This window comes from Centropristis striata, chromosome 6 (assembly GCF_030273125.1).
Source record: "Centropristis striata isolate RG_2023a ecotype Rhode Island chromosome 6, C.striata_1.0, whole genome shotgun sequence".
Lineage (NCBI taxonomy): Eukaryota > Metazoa > Chordata > Actinopteri > Perciformes > Serranidae > Centropristis > Centropristis striata.
Genome location: NC_081522.1, coordinates 7,029,376 through 7,049,969, shown reverse-complemented (window position 1 = coordinate 7,049,969; position 20,594 = coordinate 7,029,376). Strand labels below are relative to the sequence as shown.

Here is a 20,594-nt window from a genome sequence, read left to right as displayed (position 1 = left end):
GCATATGACAGTATGGTTAATAAGCAGAAAACACTTAAGCTATCAGGAAGGGCCAGGGCCAGTATGAACAGACAAAGATCTAGCTAATGGTCCCAGCCATATCATTTACGGTACAGCCCCTATAAAGCAGGATCACACAGTGTCTCTGAAGACAGGCAAGAAGGCAGAGTTACTGCAGAATTACTCAAGAGATAACGTCCTAGGAATACTTTACCAGGGGATGAGTTCTTGCTTTCAACTCCCACTGTGAATAAGCAAACAACAAGTGCATCAAAAATGAGTGTGGAAAATGAAAACTCAGAGTTATTTAATTCTACTTTTCCACTTAGTGCTTGGATATAACTACCAAACAAAGCTTGTGAGCACTGCGACTAACGAAACCGAGGCACAAGCACTTAACCCTGGCCTTTCATTCAGTTTAAAAAAAAAAACTTTAACAATGTGAGTCCAATTTCAATTTTAGATCAGTGGAACAAAAAAGCGATTTAATATACTGGTGGAAAACCATCTGGCTCTGAGTGGTGCTTCATCTTAACGATCAGACACAGATTCAAGTGGACTGTCCACCTATCACATACTGACCAGTGCAATCACCAAAAAACAACAAGGCTTTACATCTGTGACTGTGGCTCAGTCCCATTAAAAACCCATCACACCCACTACCGCCACGCTACGCTTACTGCACACAAAACCCATTGCTATAATTGGCTTCACTGCACCCTTTTCCCACTCTGGACGGGCCAACCGGCAAATGCAAAACAAAACTCTGCAGTAACTGGAATAGATCCAAACTCCGGTCATGTCTCAGTGACAATCAAGCATGACAAATTATTTCCAAACATGGGGAAGAAGTGAAAACACAATGACTGTTTCAATCAGACGGGGAAGAAATAAGGGATGAAATAGAAAAGAGAATAGATGAGGTGAAACAAAACATTGTTCATTGCCTGCTTTGGGAGGCTAAGGGGTGATGGCACACCTCCAGACGACAACACACACTCCATCACACCACATAAACAGACAGAAAGGTGCGGTTGTGAAGCGGATCTGTTGTTTCACAGCGACCGCAGTGAGGGCCACAACCATGTCATTACCCCAGCCAGCGAAGAACAGGAACCCCGGAGCCTAGTATGCTGAGACTTGCGGGAGAGTCAAGAGTGTTTGTGTGAGGGCGTTTGAGAGAATGAGAGAAAGATGAAGAGAAAGAGGGAGGGGGGCAAGAGGTAGACTGTGAGTGTGTTTAAAAGTGTGCCTGAATAAAGTGTGTGTGTGAGGAGGTGATTGTGTGCCATTGAGGCTCAGCGCTAGTTTGAGCGAGCGCTTTGGAGATGTTTGTCATACCAGAATGCAGAGCGTGTCTGGACTGGGATGAGACTGAGAGAAAATGCTAGCGGGGCCCTTAGGCTCTCTGAATGAAAACACACTGCCCTCTCTCTTCAACAGAATACACTCAAAGACTGACTCGCAAACTCATGATTTGAAGGAATGGGGGAGCTTTAGGCCACTCATTAATATAAAAACAGAAAAAAGAAATTACAAATGAGAGCGGTGGGCAGGAGGGGAAACTATTTATGGAAAAAAGTGTAATTTATAAGCAAAGTAACTAATTATTACCAGCAAGAGACAATAGAAACTCACAATCAGTCATAATTGTTTCTTGGTGTGACATGAATGCAGATAAAGGAAAACTATAATTGATATTCTGAACTGACTTTTGTTAATTAAAGCACTGATTATTCTGCTAAACAGACTTCGACAACCAGAGGCGCAGCACTGCCCTTTAGAAAAGGCACTTGCACAGCGTTAAACTGAATTCCTTTGAGGCCTATGTTTTTGGCAGCGCTGTTGTCGGGGGATCAGGACGTTCAATGATATGTAAACAAACACAAAAATGGGAGAGGGGTTTGCACACGAGACAATCCCCAAACCAAGCATTTTTATTTTTTTCTCCAATAAATGTCAAGCTTTATTAATTGATTGAGCCTCAGAGGGACAGACTGGGAATGGAGCGAGGCAGTGGCAGCTATGAAGCAATGTGTGGACTATTGTGATTTCATCCCTCTCTGCTCTCGGGGGAAATTGAAGCCAAAACCTTACACCAACAGATATATATATAAATATACACCCTCAACTCTGACAAACTCTCTATAGCAACAAAAATAAGCCTCAAAAATGATCTAAATCCTCATGTAGGAAAAGTTTACAGAAAAAAGTGCCCTGTAATTACTACAGCATATCTGTGGACTGAAGGGTTTGTGGATGACAAAGGTTGGCCACTGAACAAAAGGGGACCTTGGCTTACTGAGAGCCTGGTCTGGGCATATAGGGGAGGCAGTTGAGGACAGCACACTTAATGGAAGTGACAGTCAGCAGATACGCGCCAGTCCCCTCCACCCGCAATCACTCCCGCTGCCTCCCCCTCCTCTGGCAGGCCCGGAAAAGAAAAGGAAAATAAAAAAACACACCCTTTCCCCCCCATCTACAGATTACATACAATGCACCCTAACATACTGAGAGAGAGGGAGGGGAGGGGAGGAGTGAATAGACAGGGAGTGCTGCCAGGGCCTACTTTTAGATAGCGTGGTTATCAGCGGGAAAAGGAGAGAGAGAAACAAAGAGGAAGTTTACTGGCGTTGTTTTATCTGGAAGGGCATTAAACTGAGAGGCACACAGGGGAGGAGACAGCGAGAGTAAAGAGAAAGACCATTCAGAGGAAAGGGGGAAACTGTCCAAAGTCAGGCAACCTTCAGAAGCGTCCTGTCTCTCTAACTCACAGTCACATGCACACACTTTGCCCTTGGCTGAAAGTCATCCCTGGTTCATGGTTGCTGGCTTTGATAGGAGTCCGGGCCCTGGAACGAGTTACTAACGACCCAGAAAGCTGCTCGTCGGGCGATTGGTGCAGCTTGATATGCAGCGAGAGAGGCTGTCACTGGGATGGAAACTGAATGTGGCCTTTGATAAAACACTCAAAGGGGGATAAAAACAGAACGGGAAGTAGGCAGCCCATTAGGCTGTGATAGAAAGAAGGGGAAATAGAGAGGGCCAGACGACGCGGACTAGGGGTGAATCCGAGTCCCTGTGTGTCGTCCTTGACCCCGTCAGATGGGCCCGCGGTGAGAAAGAGTTGGGCACACTCCCTCCAGGTGTGGGCTGGAGAGGGATGAGAGGATGTCGATGAGGGGGGACCCCCCCCACTGGCAGCACCAAGGCAGCCCGCCGGATCCCACTAATCAGAGAACTTAGCCGCTGACCTCTCCACAGGCTCTATACCTTTTAATGAGATCCATGCCTTTGATTCGTCTAGCCGCCTGGAGGGAGAGACAGATCACGCATAAGCTCAGACAGACACACACATCAACTTTGCCAACTGTAGATGGATCCTTTCACATCCACTGCTGTGGACACAAAGACACAAGAGATGTACACAGCAGAAATAATGAGCGCTCTGTAATCCATGATGGCCGAGGGCTCTCACGCGTGTACATGCGTGCACAGGGGAAGTGGACACACAACAGTGGACTAGACCAAGCAGCACAGCCTGAGAACTAACTAGGCAGACTAATCAGCACACACAAGGACACACAGACATAAGCTGAGCCCAGCTCAAGGACACAACACCCACCTTGTTAAGAGAAGGCAGAGGGAGGTGCAGGTGAGATTGGATCCAGACATGCTTGCTCACAGAGTGAATTGAATTATTGATCAGCCAACAGATTGTGTTATGAGGAATTCATGGATTCACGCCTGGGCTGTCCAGCTCCCTTAGGCTTAGAGACAGACTGTGTGTAGACTCACTGTACATGTATACATTTCTGTATCTGTGTGCCGGGGAAGCCTAGTGGGAAGCAGGTTGCACTGGTCGAAGTTGGAATTATTTTCTGTGGGCGGAGTGGGCAGTGTGAGCTCGCACTTAGACAAGACAGAGCAAACAGTGAATCGATCAAGCTGGCTGGGGTGATGCATACAGAAGGAAGGCCTCACCCTCGCTGCGCTGAGAGAGCTTTAACTGCTCACACACTGAGTGGCTTTTTCATTGGCACTCAGGCAACAGCACAATCCTCAGCTCTTAATACTACCAATGGACAGCAGGGAAATGGGATTTTTATTCGACTGAGCTCCACGGGTGGCCTTCTGCTGCCGCTGCTAATAATGCACTGAAATACAGGGTGTTGCTTAGCTCAGGTTGCGTTACCAACATCAACATCAGTCAACATGAGGTACATGCCATTAGACAAATGGAATGGACGACTATATTCCATCGTCAGGCTGTTGCACATAAAAGCCCACTTTAACCCAGAAACACTTGCTTTAAGTGCCCCTTTGGACAAGTTTTAGTATGTAAAAATACTGATTGATTTTTTTTGTTTAACATGGTTTTCCCACAGAAAAAGTAAGACCGGAAGCAGAACTACTGTTTCCCTCATTGACAATTCTGGATCTCGCCTCCGTGATTCTCACCACCGATGCTCTTACTAGGTTGACCGGTGAAAGGGTAGTGCTTAACCGTTAACTAGTTGATTATTATGTACATTTGTTGCATATTGGGTCTTAGTTGTTATGAAGAAAATATTAATGCCTAATTCTTCATGATCATATTCCACAACTACTTGGGCCATAATACAAATTAGTTAGCCTCCCTTAAGAACAGATCTAAATCACTAAATATGGTCTATTCTTATGTAACAAAACACAAAACTAGAGTCATTTATAGTGTCCAAATAACTCTAAATTCAGTCAATTTAATGTTCCCCATTCTAAAGTGAGGTCTTGTTCATAACTAATTCACTTGTAGAGTTTTTTCGTCTTGGCACTTAGTAAATCTCTTATAACACACAACTACTGCAATTAACACACCATATGTTTACACCTTGCTTACATCGTTACACCTTGAAAAAAAGAAAAAGGTATAATGACATGCACAGGTTGTAGTCTCATACAGTAATAGAAGAACAAAGTCAGCATGAGTATTAATAATGGACCAATTCAGAGATCTTTACACAAACTACTAGTAGTTATAAGCAATACCTCACTTTAGAAGGAGGACTTAATTTGGAGTTATTTGGACACAATTAACATTTAATGTCTTATGTGATATAAAATTATTAAATATTTAGTGATTTAGATGTATGTTATTAAGGGAGAATGTCTATTCTTGTGGTACTACAACATTATAAGGCCCATATTGAGAAAAAAGTTTAAATGCTTAATGAAAATCCAATGAAATAATAATGAGCATGCTTATAAGAAACTAGTTAATGGTGAATAAGTGTACTAAAATATAAAGTGTGACCGAAAAACTCATGCTTGAGTGGAGGTAGACTTTAATGGCGAGCCACAGTATGAGGAACTGGACAGCGTGACCAATTTATTATTTTTTTGCACTCATATTGTTTTTCCGAGGCTTAACCTAGTTCTCAAAAACCAAGTCTTTAGCAATGTTATTCTGCCACATTATCACAGGACAATGACCAGGACAAACAAGGAAGCTGTGGTCAGGTCCAACAAAGATCCTGTAGATTGCAACACTGCAGACCAAGAGGAAATACCAAGTCACTTTAATCCGATCTAATCAGATTTCCAAAAGAAAATAACACACTATCAGTTGGAATTACACCATATTTAATCCCCCTTGTTTTTGGTAATTAGGATTTGTTTTGTTTCTATCTTGTGTGCAGAACAGATGTGTGGTTTTAGCACGCTGCTCAAGGGGAATGATGTTTTGTTTTCAAGTCGGAAGGTGGAGAGACACATACGGACCCAATGGGACCAAGATGTGAGTTAATTTTTCCATTACCCAAAGAGGAGACAAAGTCCATATGACTAATTAAACTACAGACACAGAGGAATGCGTGATGACATCCTGACGGCAGACTAAAACAGGCACTGGAAGTGAAACAGAACAGAACCTGGTTAAAAATAAAAACGCAGGCTGAGGAGAGGCGGAGGAGGAGAGACATGTCAGTGGAAGTGTACTGTAGACATCAACAGGGAGGACTACAGAGAGATCTTAATGGAGGTCTGGAGAGGTGGATAAATGGCTACTCCGGTCTGGTCACACCACCAGTCGGCACCGGTCCACCAGTAAACAAGCAGCGCCACACTGACATGGCCTCTTACACCCCACTTTGCTTCAATCTGTTATTGGAAAGCTGCACACTTCTCCATATCCAATTGAAAGAGGATGAAAGTAGAAGGGGAAAATGTCTCCTGGTGAGACTTGTGTGATTTGGGGATCCAATTTGGCAGCCTGTTTTCTGTAAACATTGTAACTGCAGCTTGTTTTCACAGAACGCACTAGCGAGCAGCATTAAGCTGTTCACAGTGTGGGGAGGAAAGAGACAAGGTCTTGGTAATAAGGTTCTCTAACCCCAGCAGCAGATCTACTCTGGCTAATGACTGTAATTAAAGAGCCCAGCTCCACGGAGGGATCAATGACGTGGGATCAGCCCAGACAGGACGCAGAATAGACACAGCTACAGCAGAAGGAAGCGACCACAGGGCTGAGTTTAAAAACTTACAGGCCGTACAAATGGGAGGCTGAGTGGTAGGCTAGCATGTGTTATGAGGGCCTGTAAATATTTAGGCATTCTTACAGGGGCATGTGGCTGCGACTCTGATGTCATTTCTCCTAGGCCTGTCATTTGCTTTAGTTAGAGGCTGAAAACAGAGTGTGGAGCAACTGTAAACACGGATCTGTGAAAAGAGGATCTGGGGAAACAGAGTGTCACAGGATGAAAATAAACCATGCGAGAAGCGCACGTTACTTGCATGACCATCACATGTCCGACCCACTGTATACAGATTAGGGAAGAGAAGGGAGAGGGCAGAAAAATGCCGAGACCATGTCTACGTAATTTGCAGACACCAGCATAAAATATATCTAACAACTTCCTTTTTTTTGCATATAAAGTTGGGAGGGGATACCAAAACTGGGCAGCTTTGAGGCTGCCCGGATGAGTCAGTGAGGAATAATGCATGTCATCACGGCTGCGTGAATAGGAGAGTGAGGCTGGGGGGCAAGCGCAGACACCCAAGACATAGAGCTATGATGACACCTCCACAGATCTGCATTTCAGAAGACAGCTCTGAGCCCCAGGCAGGTTTGAAGCACCAGGATTAATATCCACCTAGACTACAGACACACTGAGTAAGAAAAGACAAAGAATAAAATTGAAAAAAAAAAAAAGATTCAACAGAAGTTATGCAGTGCAGGAGAACGAATAAAGACTTTTCTGCTGATGAAGGGAACTAGACAGTGTGTACAGAGATGAAGACGTTAACATAAACAGGAAGTTATAAACACAAGGGCAGTGGGTACTTCCATGTTGCTTCAGCACAAGGGTCATGGTCGGCTGATCAGGCATAGCTAACATTCCTGTTAGATCATGACCGAGCCGAGGAGCAGTACACTCCTACAGGTCTGCCTGTAGTCCAATAAAATGCCCCAACTCAACAAGGTCACTGCCAAAGTAAAAACATGACTCATACTAATGCCCTACAACAACCGGTTATCAAATATCCAGTACAAAGTATGAAACTTAATGTAACAAAGCTCACCTCCAGACTGCATTATTACATATTTTCCATTTATGCCCGTTTTTTTACAGCTTTACTGCAGGTTTTATTTGTTTTTCTGCTTATATTCTACTCATGTTTTTCCCCCACTGTATCCTTCTGCTGCTGCCTTGGGAAACTAATTTCCCCGTGGGGATCAATAAAAAAAAAAACAACCTCAAACTTATCTTAAAAATACATCTCTGTTAGCTTAGAAAAATCCCACCTGAGACATTAGCAACCACAAATTTTAGTGACCAGTGGTCACTCCAAAATGTCAGCCTCTAAGGTTAAGGCGGTATCTCTGCCAGTGTTATTACTGCTGCTGAGACTACTGCCACAGTAAAATGGTCTGTCAGTTTACAGATGAGAAGCAACAGAGCCAGTGGCATTTAACTAGATTCTCAGTAACTTTAACAATTGCTGTATGAACAGATTTTAATAGGTCCCTCTTGGATCATAGGCTACTGAAAGGCCACGATACCCACCTCATTTAACAGAGACAAGGACATGACACTGACAAAGAAATGATTTCATTTTCATAATACCATTTCATTTTGGACTGTAATAAAGGCAGACAGCCTTGCCTATATACTGTATGATCCCAGCCTGATAATAATACTGTAGAAAAAGTATGGACACATATAAACCTTATATAAGCCTGTTTGTGTAATGTGCAGCTGAATGAGAAACATACCAAAATACATATAAATGTGAACTCTTCTTCAATGTCATTCATTCTGCAGTTGATTTCAAGAACAACCACAATTGAGTTCCTGCAAGCTTCACACTGCAAGCATAGGTAACTACGTATGAAGAACATGTCATCTTTCCCCCGCAAAACCTTGGCTGACTTCTAATTTTGATTGAAACAGACAAGCTAGAGATAGACACCCCACCTCCAGCAGCGCTGCCACCCCCCCATGTCCATTTCCAGCTGCCAGCAAGTTTCAGCAGATGCCAGAGATAATAAGGACAGCATATGTTTCCTCAAGATCTAATGGTTGCAATTTCTATTTTAGAGCACATTCTGCCCACAGAATTTATGATATTGTTTCTTAATGTTAAATCACATTTAATTAGCAGGGGGAGTTTTTCAACACTAATTTAAATTTAGTCAAATTCAAACATTATTAGAAAATAAAGAAATCTTCAGAAATCAAACTAAATGAGGTGCAAATATAAAGGATTCAAGACTCCTTTAGATTCCTTTAAAGCCTGACCGACATGGGAGTTTTATGACCCATGTTGATTTTAGATTTTTTGAATTGAATAAACAGCTAAATAGTACTGTATATTCAGTATCAGTCAATTGCTGACCATTTTAATAAATAACAAAATAAAATATATAGCTAAATTAACATTGATGTATGTTAAGTATCGCCCAATTGTTTCCCATTTACATAAAAACAAAATAAATAGGTATAGGACACCATTTCTAAATCCTCCCCAAGTATCATTTTCTGCATTAAAAATTGCATAAATAAGGTTTTTATGTTGCCACATATCGGAAAACATACTTGCCAATACTGATAGATGCCTATATGTCTTAGGGCAATATAAGTTGACCCAACTGATAAATCAGTCAGGCTCTAGACTTCATATCACTTGGGGACTCCAACAAACCAGGCACCTCGTCGAGACTTTATTTTAAGTATAAATACAGCACATAAATTTGCTTTTCAATATGAAAATTCCAGTGGTAAGAATTTATTTTTTCCAGTCAATTGCTCATGCCCCAAAAGGGGCTGTGTGGTACAGACGCAATGACGCCATTTTTAAAAGCACCATCTATTCAAAAATAATAAGGTTGTTCAGAGTCAAACTCTGGAAGTGAGTTACTTCCTAAATCAAAGAGGACCATTCATCTCTTCAATGAAATTACTCTCTCACAGTCAATCCCTCTATGTCTTCCTCAGTTTGCCACATTATCTTCCCTCTTTGCTCTCCCAGGTTGGTGTGACCTTCATCTCCAGCTGCCGCCAGTGCGCTGACCCTTCATGCATCTGTCACCCGCCAGTCCTGGCTGAGGCTCACATTCAGTACTACATAATTAATCGCCCAGCGTGCATAAAAATAAAAAAAAGAAGAGGTCCAATACTTGACTACGATATTAACATAAACCAGCTGGACATCATATTAGCTGTTAAGCAGAGGTGATAATTAAAAATGATCTTGGCTAGGAGTAAATTGGTCAGTTTGTGGATTAGCTGTGAAATGACTTGGATAAAAATGAATTGCACCCTCTGGTGCTTTAGCTAGGATTAAATGGCACTCAACGTGGAGCAACTTTCAGTTATGAACAAAACGTGCAGTGAAAATGCATTACAGGTGGAATAAGTGGCTCGACACAGTTTCCATTATTCCTCAGCTACTGTAAGCCTAAGTCCATTTCAAACCCAAATCTCTCTGAGAGAGATATATCAGTACGCTGCCAAATCCTGCTCAGGCACCCTCAATTTGTGCAGAAATGAAGCGTCGACTCATCTTCGATATGTTAAAGTCTGAGAGATCTGTGAATCGTCTTTACATCATAAAGCAAAAGGAGTTGGACTAAACATCAGCCCGTCACATTACACTGATTGAAGCAGGCGCGACCAACTTCCCTCTGAAGTGTTTAAATGGATAGCATTTTGATAGCAATACGTGCCAGACTCAATTACCAAAGCAAAAAATAAATTAGCTTCCTGCTCTCTTTTCTGCTGCCAATGCATGCCTTGAGAAGAAAGCATTGGACTGAGATTTCCCAGGATAGGAATCAAGGTGACCCCTCACTCTCATCACTGCTGATTAGTTTTCAGATACCTGCTTCTGTAGTGTCTGGCTGAAATCACTGGCCGGGTGTTAACTTTTGCCAGTGGTCTGAGCTGGCTGACATGGCTCCAGTGAGCTGGTAGCATCAAAAGCCTCTACGATACTATGTGTCTGTGTCAGCCTGTCAGTTCAGCCGCCATGGGGAAGTGGGTGAGCGAGACTGAGGCAGATGTCTGTATTGTGTATCCATCACTTGTGTTCAGTCCTCAGCTATGCAACCTCACGTCTGCTGACAGCCAACACCACACAGAATGCCTTTTGAACAGCAGCGGAGATCATCTTTTCCTGTGGGCTAACTTCTTTTCTTCAAGTAGCCACCTACCTCTTTAAACCTCATATCACATCTCGTTCTCTCTTTTCTAAAAAAACATTAGGATGTCTCAGTTGTCGTGCAGAACATCCTGCCCACAACCTCTCAACCGAGCAATTAAGGCAGCTCCCTCAGCATGTGAATCATTTATCTTTTCCAGGAGTGTGAGCATGTTTACAATATTCATCATGTTCCCTTTTTACTCATGCTCCAAGCACCGAGAGTGTAAGAAAGAGTCACAATGGTTAAAGGTAGAAGTGAGGGCAACAGCGGGGGGGGAAACCAGCATGAGTTGGCAGCAGCATGGAGAAGAAAGTCAGCCACGATGGGTTGAGTGCATGGTGTGGTCGGTCATGGACATGAGATGAAAGACAGTGCGGGTTGAGAATGTGTCAAGGTTGTTTTTAAGAGGTAAAAGTACACCCCGTTGAGCCGAACTTGACCATAATATCTGGAGGTGAAGTGCTTGGCTTGGAAGCCTGCAGACAGACGGAGTTAAACTCTGGATTACAGTGAATTTAAAGCTGCATGAGGTGATGGGTTGGCGGCTATCTTCTTCCACAGAGCCCATCCTCATAGCCTGCTGCTGGGGGAGTAAGCATGAGAATTAGCATGATCACACCTTCAAGTTCTGTCATATATCAGCTTTGTTATCTCGGATCTCAAGCACGCAGAAGGGGAGAAGTGTTCAGTGGCGAGGGTCTGGCGTGTGAAGTACAAACAAAAAGCCACATTGGAGGCAGAGAAAGAGAGTACTGTTGAGGGGAGGCTTTAGGACAAGGCCATGAAGTCCAAGGGCAAGGGTGGCAGCTGTAAAACCCAGCGGAAATAAGATCAGAAATCCACCTCACCATGACGTCCCTTCATCATAGGATAATCCTCGAGACATGAAAAGACGACTATCTCCAATCTGAAGGAAATCTATATTCCCCAGATTATTCAACCGTCTAATGCCAAACTGACACGCCCTTCACGCATCTGCCCACACTCCCCTGAAATCTTTGTGTACTTTAGATAAGCAAGAGGAACAAGGTAATGCACATGGCTCTTTCTCATGTGAGCCACACCTATTTTATGACCAATAAGTTTACAAAGTCCATTCCACAGTGGAGAAAATGTTAGTCCAACAGCACCTAGCAGTCTGCATTTTAAAATGAAAGCAGGTCTAACAAATATTGAAATATGATAATGATTTAGATTACATTGTGTTTTCAGTAGGGGCAGGAAAAATAAGCTTAACCAGTCGTTTAAAATGAACCGACTGCATATACACTATTCATGTATCAGTTCGTTTAGTGCTGTTTTTCAGTTTGTACGCTGCAGACAGGAGGCATGGGATTGCTTGTTGCTTATGAGGATTATGGTTTTATTTTCAAAATGAAAATGACAGAAGTCAGTAATCCAATGCAAAGGAAACAAAAGAGACTGGGGATGAGTTCAAATTCATTTGACCTCAAAAATATTGCAGCGCTCTCTGAAATGCGGCACGCGCTTCCAGGAGCTGACATGGTTTAAACTATCTGAGAAAACTGCAACTCTAAAAAGGGACAGAATGAACTTTAGCTCACCCTAAAACATGTAGGAGCTTAACAGCTGAGTGCTCACTACCTCCGTTTCACAAGTTAGTCAGAGGCTATTTTACTCGATCCAAAAATACTCAGTGGATCTCACCACAAACTTTCATTTCAGGAGCCAGCGGCCTGTTCCCAAAAAAAGAAAGGGGGATTCAGGGAAATGCCCGCTTTGTTTGTTATTTTCTGTTTCTCTTGTATTACATGAGTTTGCATTCAGCTTTTGGGATTGTTTTGCAGAATCCTGAAACACTAACATGACCTGAATGAGAAATGTCTTCTATTCATTCGCCCTGAAAAGAGCATCTATGATGAAGAAGTGTGGTACGCTTGTCTTTTTCACCCTTGCGGGGAGCAGGAGAAAACATTTATCACCACTCTCCTCTGCGCAGATAAGGTGTCTCTATTTATTCAGAGTGGAAGAGATAAACCCTGAATGAAGCATTGTGGGGCAGAGAGAGAGAGAGAGAAAGAGAGAGAGATAGTAGAAAGAGGGAAAAGACAAGGAAGCAGCTTGGTTTTCAATTGTTTATGTGTGTCCATGTGAGCAGATGGCATCTATTGGAAAACCATCCTGCTCAGCCAGGAGACTGGAAGGTTGACCCCCTGCTCTAACCCCCTTCCAGCCGCCACCAGCAGGCGCCTTTCCTGCCTCCACGTGTCCCCTGCCGGCACTAATCCATTCCCACTCTGAGACTGCTTCTATAATGTTATCTAATAGGAATAATCCCCAGGAGACGAGGCATCCTATATACAGTAGGTCCGTGCACATGGGGTGGAAGATGGCAGGGGCTGGGAATATAAAAGGACGATTTAGACCGACAACAAGGCAGTACAGTGGTCTGACGAGGGCTGCACCAGGGACTGAGAGATACAGACTGACAGAACTGCACAGGAGACTCAACAGGGACATGAATAGTGCTTCTGTTTTCTTATTCTCCACAAGAAAGAGGGAAAAAAGAAAAGCAAACAAGAAGCAATACTCACTACTGCTTGTGTCCTCTCAGCTGTTGATGTACAGCCTACTGTCCAGAGGTGAGGAACACAGTTCACATGCCCATTTCTCACTGAAATTGCCTGTGTATGGGGACAGACGGCTCCTTGTGAGGTGACTGGGCAGATGCTATGGCTCCTGAGATGAAATGGTTTAGGGAAGAGCATGTCTACAGGGGGCTTTTTTCCCCTCTCTCGCTCTCTCACTCGCTCTCAGCACACAGCTGTTGAGTTTAACAGTAGAACAACTTTGCACCCAGACATGACTACAACTAATGAGCCTTTCAATGACTCATTTCCTAATTTACGTGCAAGAACACTGCTCTAAGTGTAATTTTAACTGTTAAGGAAAGCTTTGTAAGGCATTCAACGATTATTATGATGCTTTGCCTGTTTATAAAGCATAGGCCTATGTGTTTTATACTTCAGAGAGGCAGGACAAAAACCATAAACAAAACAGTAACGTGAAAAGAGCAGCGGTGTTATTAGATGGTGGATACGGTTTACGCTCCGATGCCGTATCGATAGGGCGTATGATAGGCTATTAAAACTTGGAACTCATATGCACTAGGGTTTGAAATTGATACAACGCAAATAGTCCCGATCCCACTTTGCTCAGCTTCCCCGGAACTCACCTTGGAGGAAAAACAGCGAAGAGAGTATAGTTGCACAAACGCAAACAGTCCAGAGCCCTCTGGTGAAATGGTAAAAAAAAAAAAAAAAAAAAAGATAAAGTCCGTAATTAAGTTCACATGTTACTCTCCCCACACGTCCTGGGAGAGGTTTCAGAAAGGCACTATTCCGTAGAAAACACGGGCTACTTGCTTGCTTGACCGACTTGTCAAATCCTGTTGAAAGGCGACCCGGGCAACTCCTCAACAAAAGACTCTGTGGGTAGAATATCAGGGACTTTCTCCACGCCCAGGTGCCGAGTCACATGGTAATTTCCAGGTGTGGGTGAGTCTTCGGGAAGCCGCGGCTCAGTTGGCAGCAACACACCTGTGGGATCCGCTCACGCGTTCGCCTGTTTGACTGTCATCGCGTTAGAAAAACCAGGAGGTTGTACGGAGGGAGGAGAGGAAAAAGGAGTGGAAAGAGAGAGAGGGAGGGAGGGAGAGAGAGAGAGGAGCGCGTACTGAAGGAGAACCAATGCGACCGAGTACGGAAAGGAATGATTCTCCTCCCACTCCGCACTCACCGCCGGCAAAACCACTGTATGTGTGTGGAGACAGCGAGCGGCAAACAAGTTGTGTCGTCTTGTTCGCCGACGCACCGAAATATTTCCGCGGGCGGTGGGAGCGGTGTGGTGGTAGCAGCCCCGCGCTGCTGTGGTTCCCAAAGTGTGGTCCGGAACCAACACGGGGTCTGTGGGGGCGGTTCCTCTGGGTCATTCCAGGCAAAAAAATACTCAATATTCACAAGGAAATGTTCAAAAGTAATGGTTTCTTTTCCCCTTACGCTCCCGCTCCGCTAGATTATAGGCTACATAGTTACATAATTCTGTCAAGTCATCCATAAGAAAAAAACATGTTTTTGTTTTTTGAAAAAGTCATGGGAAATATGAGGGTACAGTCACACGACTTGTTGATCCGTCATGAGTAAAACTTTGGTAAGAGTTAAACAGTGATTCCACCCAAATCACGAAAATAATAATATTATGCATAAAGTTTTACTCTTATTTAACGATAATTAAATTCAGCTGCTACGTCCTTTGCCGTCAAAATAACACAATAAGTGTTGTCACAAGATACATTTTCATTTGTCGTATTAGGAAAAGCATTTATATAATAGGACTAATAACATGAACAATGGCTCTGTTGTATTCAACTGTCCCTGCTGAAGCAACTAAATGGGATCAACCATCATTCGTTTTGTTAACTTCTCTTTTTCCTACTGTAACATGTCAAAATGTTAGTACTTCCAGTGGGAAATGACTCCAAATTCTTCCCACTGCTTGAACAAATTACTATTTGACTAAATATTGTTTGACTCAATATTGTAATTGCAGTTTTTACCCAACATGGAAGCATTTAAAGATTTTGATGGTGCAAACTCAGGTCTTCAAGTCTGTTCTCTACCTTCTCATAAACAATACTGAAGTCATGACCTCAGTGTCCAATGGTAGCTGTAGCTGTTCATTGAAGGTACTCACAACATTGAAAAATGTCATGTGAAAATACCCTACAGCATGTGTCAATTCTTTAACAATCTCATGTTTACTCAAGACAATCAGCGGATGTCACCATGGGCAGCTTCACCTAACTTTGCTTCTGGCAGTTTCCAGTGAAAACTGTTGACAGTGAGGTCTGTCAGTTATCCAGAGAAAGGCGCACTGCTCTGGAGTTTTTCAAATCTCATTTTTTGATCCTTTGAGCATCCACAAGCAGAAGCCTCAGCAGCAGGAAGCTGTTTTCAAAACCAAATAAAGCTAAAACTTAACTCAATCACAGTTTTCGACCAAGAGCTGACCCTTTGAGGTTGATTCATTGTGATGTAAACTAATTGTCATATCACTATATGTAATCATTGTTACTTTACTTTCATTCTGCAGTGTTTGTGCTTTTCTGATGTAGTATAATGTGAATGATATTGTTATGTTGTTTTCCTGTACTTTTAAAACCAGGCTTCATTTTAAATTGTGCAATTTATCTAAAAGCCCACCTCGGGACAATAAATGTGAATTAGATGTCACTATAAATTCTTTGTGCAACAAATCTGTTATATTTTAAGTGGCTGAATGTAATGATGTTAACTGCAGTTTCTCTGTCAAATAAACAGCTAAATAAAACATAAATAAACCATTTGTATTCAATGCAAATGAACACAGATTAATGTGGAAAGGGAATTTGGGGACATTGCTTGGTTTTAAAAATATTTTCAAGAGCAACCACTCCTCATTTATTTATATTTCACTGAGCCCCATTTGACTATGTCTTTACAAGAGCCGTATTAGTAGTCATTATAACACAAATTATTGGTGTGCTCGCTGTACCTTGGCTGCTGAATCGTTAATCACGAGGAGTATAATTTTGTAGCTCTTTAGTCAAGCTAAGTTTTAGAAAGTGCAACAATCTTTCATCGTCGCGTGAATGTGTAACAAGCTCTGAATCAGCCATATGTTTAGGTCCTTTTTAGTGAGAAATGCACAGATTTTTTTTTACTCATTCATCCAGCATGAGGCTAAAAGTTGCTTTGATTTCTGATATGGACCATATGTGTGTAAGTACTACTCAAGCCTGATTGGCTCTATCATCACTCGGGAGGTTACATGAATAGCTAATTTTTGCCTTTGAGCCTAATATCATGTAACATTGCAATTTGGCGCACTAAGTTTCACTGCTCGGTGTCATGCCTCGTTGTGTGGCTGGGTGTCAGTTTTGTGAGTGATTTATGGGCATGCAAATGAGCCTGTCTGTTTGGGGAGATGTGCTGCCTTTGCCCAGTGGGCCCTGCAGCGAAAGACCGGGGACTGCGTGGGTGTGAGTCAGTCCTTAAGTGCTGACACAGGCATGGAGCTGGCAGAGATTCACAGAGCAAGATGGGGAGATGGCCTTCACAGGTCCTCACATTGACTGATGAGATCAAGGAGAAAGTAGGCCAAGCCAGACAAGTGTCGGGCAAACAGACACGCAGAGATAGAGTGAGAGAGACAAACACATCCCAATCACAGCGGAGCCGGGAGAGTGGAAGGTGGCGGGGTAGAGCCGGGGCTGTTTGGGGTTTGAGTTCAATATGTCCAAACCTGTTTGTCTAAAGAGTAATGAGGACGCTGAATCTTGGAACATACTAGCCCAGGGGATGTCGCTAGCCAGGAGAGGCCAAGTCAAAGCTCTCTAAATTCACTAAAGTGGAAAAGAAGTTCACTTTGTTCTACTAGATAGCCCCACTGTGATGACATTTTGATCAATGTGCCTATACCTTCCTGCAGCTTGCCTTTATGTTGCTTGAATAGTGATGATCTGTTATCATGCTGGTGTCAAACAGCACCATTTGTCATACAGTGTCCCTCACCAGGTCTGGACTGTAAAATGTTTTGGCTATCAACACAGTATACAACCTAATTTATGACACAGCTTTTCACTTGTCCATAATGATGTAGTGGACATATCACATTCAAGGTTCATAGTTCAGGGTCTGCCTGCCATGTGGATAGACTGCCCTCTGTTGGTGGCAGCTTGTATTGCTTCAACAACCTTATTAACAAACAGAGGGGTAACACCCCTATTCAGCATGTCTCAGCAATAAAAAATATTTAATAAATGCTTTATAACATGCTATAATTTTGTTATGCACAGCTGATAGATAATTTGTTAATTAATGTACAATATATGTCAACAACTATAACTTCTCCTAAGAAGACATTTTATATTACTGATGTACTAATGTGTTTTACTATCTGTTTATACACCAGCCTCCATTTATAGTTACAACTGGAGAATGTATACTTTAAACAGTTACATTTGCTTACAACTAGACTTTAGTGTGTAATAATCAATTTAATCAATAACTACACGGTCGCCCATGAAGCTGTAATAAAATATTTTTTTTTACCTCTTTCCATGAAATTATTGTGACAATGTGATTTATTATTGACAGATAAGGTGTATATCTTCTCAAAACTTTAATAATAAATCTCTTCCAAACATATCACAATGAAGTGAAACCACAATTAACAGAGGATTGTGTCTGAAAACAAAATGATTCCAAGTTAATGTGCAACCGTGTATATACCAGTTAAATATGCTAAATAGGGGTACTTGGAGTAAAGTGTTTTCAAGAAAATTAACTGTTAGTTACACAATTTATGTCCATCTATACTGTTTACAATAAAACTTAACAATATAACAATAGACACACTTTTACACACACACAATGTGTTTACTTACACACACACAATGTGTATAAGTAAACCTTCGTGATTTTAAGATGTTAAGACTAATATGTATTGCAGTGATGCTGTATTGTATTGCATTATAAAGTTGCATCCAATATGTGCAGCTCTTTACGCTGCACTTAGTTGAAAACTTTTTAGTCGTCACGTGCTGTAGAAATGGATACAACACATATACCATGTGCATTGTACAGATGACATTGAGGTATGACTTGTTTCTAGTTTTTTTCATGATGAACGTAAATAGTTAAGTTATTTTTACGTGAGCACTTTTGAATTTATTATAAGCATTTAGTCCGATATAAAAAGATAAGTTAATAATTATCAAGTGCACGCATCACTAGCGAGTCCATTAGGACACTGAAGCATATCACAGCATCTTTAGAACAAGTCATTCCCAATGCTATTATTGCAAAAGATGATCTAAAGCCTACAATATATATATATATATATATATATATATATGTATATATATACAGCTACAGCTATTGTTACATCTTGTGCATGCTGTCCCAACACATTAATTCCTCACTAAGCAACATAAGACTTTCACAGATGAAGTTGTGTTTTGGATTAACATTCATTACAGTCCAAATCACTGCATTAATTTCTAGTACAAGTGGCCAATGTCAACATTGGGGATGTTAATAATAAATAGCTCTATGCATCTAATTAACCGTTGAATAAATACAACAATAACAAATAACACAGAAAAGTATTTTATTAATCAACACATTTGTTGCATGACTGCACCCTTGGTTGTGCTCTTGCTATGCGTCTGTGTTGTCAGTATCTATCAGTCTTGTTATTTATTGTATCACCAGGTGAAGGTTGCCAGATATACTGTAGTGGCAAACCTAAAGATGCAGAGATAACAGATGGAGCAGCTCACAGACACAGGAAACTGTCATGGTGGTGAATGATAAAGGTGTGAAGAAAGACTCAACGGGGAGACAGAGGAAGGTTATTTAAAGCGTAGGAACACTCTGAATTGACTGGCTTCCTGACATAGCTAAGTGTGCCTCCAGCTGTCAATATGACTTATAAGTAATTACAGAGGGAGAAAGGGACGTGTGAGCGGCCGAGTGATGGCTACTGTATGCAGGGCTCTGATTCTCTGCCAAGGCTTGTGTGACAAGGAGACATCAGGTTTGGCATAAAACGGACAGACAGGCTTATGGTGCCATTCCGATTCAGTCTGGGAATAACCACAAGCTGGGAATAGCAGGGTGGCAGCAGTGTGTGGGTTGGTGTGAACAGTCTGCAAGCATGTGTGTGTGTCAAAAAAAAAAAGATGGGATATTCGATTTAGAAGATTGATGTTTAAAGATGCTGGTTGAGTGCAGAGTACATTTCACACACCTAGAATTTAAATGCATATAGATATTGCTGTGTGGAGGAGTGAAACTTAATGTAACAGTGTGTCTTTGACCTTGAAGTTTAGAAAGAAACTAAAAGGCGCCATGAGCGACATTTGTCTTCTCTTATCAGATGTCCCCTTGCACTGGCTGAGCTGTCACTTTGCCCAAGAAAAATGTCATTGTTTTCCTCTCCCTGCTCATAACACAATCTAATCACAGTTTGCCCAGCTCATCCTGTATTGTCCAGGTGGCCCCACTCTGAGAGGGAACAGAGGGACTCTCAGCATCAATAAATGCCCTTAACCAGGCTGATGTGATGTAGCCCAGATTACACAATGTCCTGTGTACATACACTCATGTGTAGGTAAACAAATACACACCTGCCTGCCTGCACGCACTTTTACACAAAGTGTGCACCATATCCGTTCCCTATTGAGCCAGAAACAGCAGTAATTCAAAGAGGTTGTGTGTCCTTGACAAGGTCTGTAAATGTGAGATTATAGGGAGAAAGCTGCACTGTGTGGTCTAAGCTGGATCAGCCTAGTTGGCACAAACACAGTCTACAGACTTTACTGACAAGCTTACATTTCCCCCAAACCAAAACAGTCTTACTTAACCTACTATGGGTTTGATTGTGACTGGAGTATGACATTGATTATTTCCGTCTCTTTCTGGAGGCCTGTGATTGATGGTACAGGGGGAAAATAGCTCTCAGCATGCTGAAGACTATGGGCAGCCCACTGAGTCCCTTTTGGATGGCATGATATTATGTGGGCTGCCCAGCAGCCTGTACTGAATGGCGGAAACAGCTAAGCCATCTGTTACACTCTATTTTCATCTTTTAGCCAACCAGCGGGGAGAGCCACAGCCCAAAGGGACTTCAACTGCTCTCACAGAGTCCTATTTGTTCAACAGGTCAAGTCTAAGCCTTGCAGTGAGGGTCCACCACAGCAGATCTCATTAATGGCACGGCCCAGGCGATTACAAAACCCCACACATCGCTCGACTGAGCAGAGCTTGTGATAAAGGAGAAAATACTAATATAAAAAGTAATCAGGTGCCTTCAGAGAATTAGAGGAGATTATTACTGTCGCAGT

General features: G+C 42.3%; 1 protein-coding gene across 1 annotated transcript in view; it reads right to left on the bottom strand.

Moving 5' to 3' along the window:
• plxnb2b (plexin b2b) overlaps window positions 1–14,304 on the bottom strand; it is a 126,810-nt gene extending 112,506 nt beyond the window's left edge. Inside the window, exon 1 of the mRNA XM_059334581.1 lies at window positions 13,881–14,304. The gene's annotated coding sequence lies outside the window, so the exon portion shown is untranslated. The remainder of the gene's footprint in view (window positions 1–13,880) is intronic.
• Between the last annotated feature and the right edge of the window lie 6,290 nt (window positions 14,305–20,594).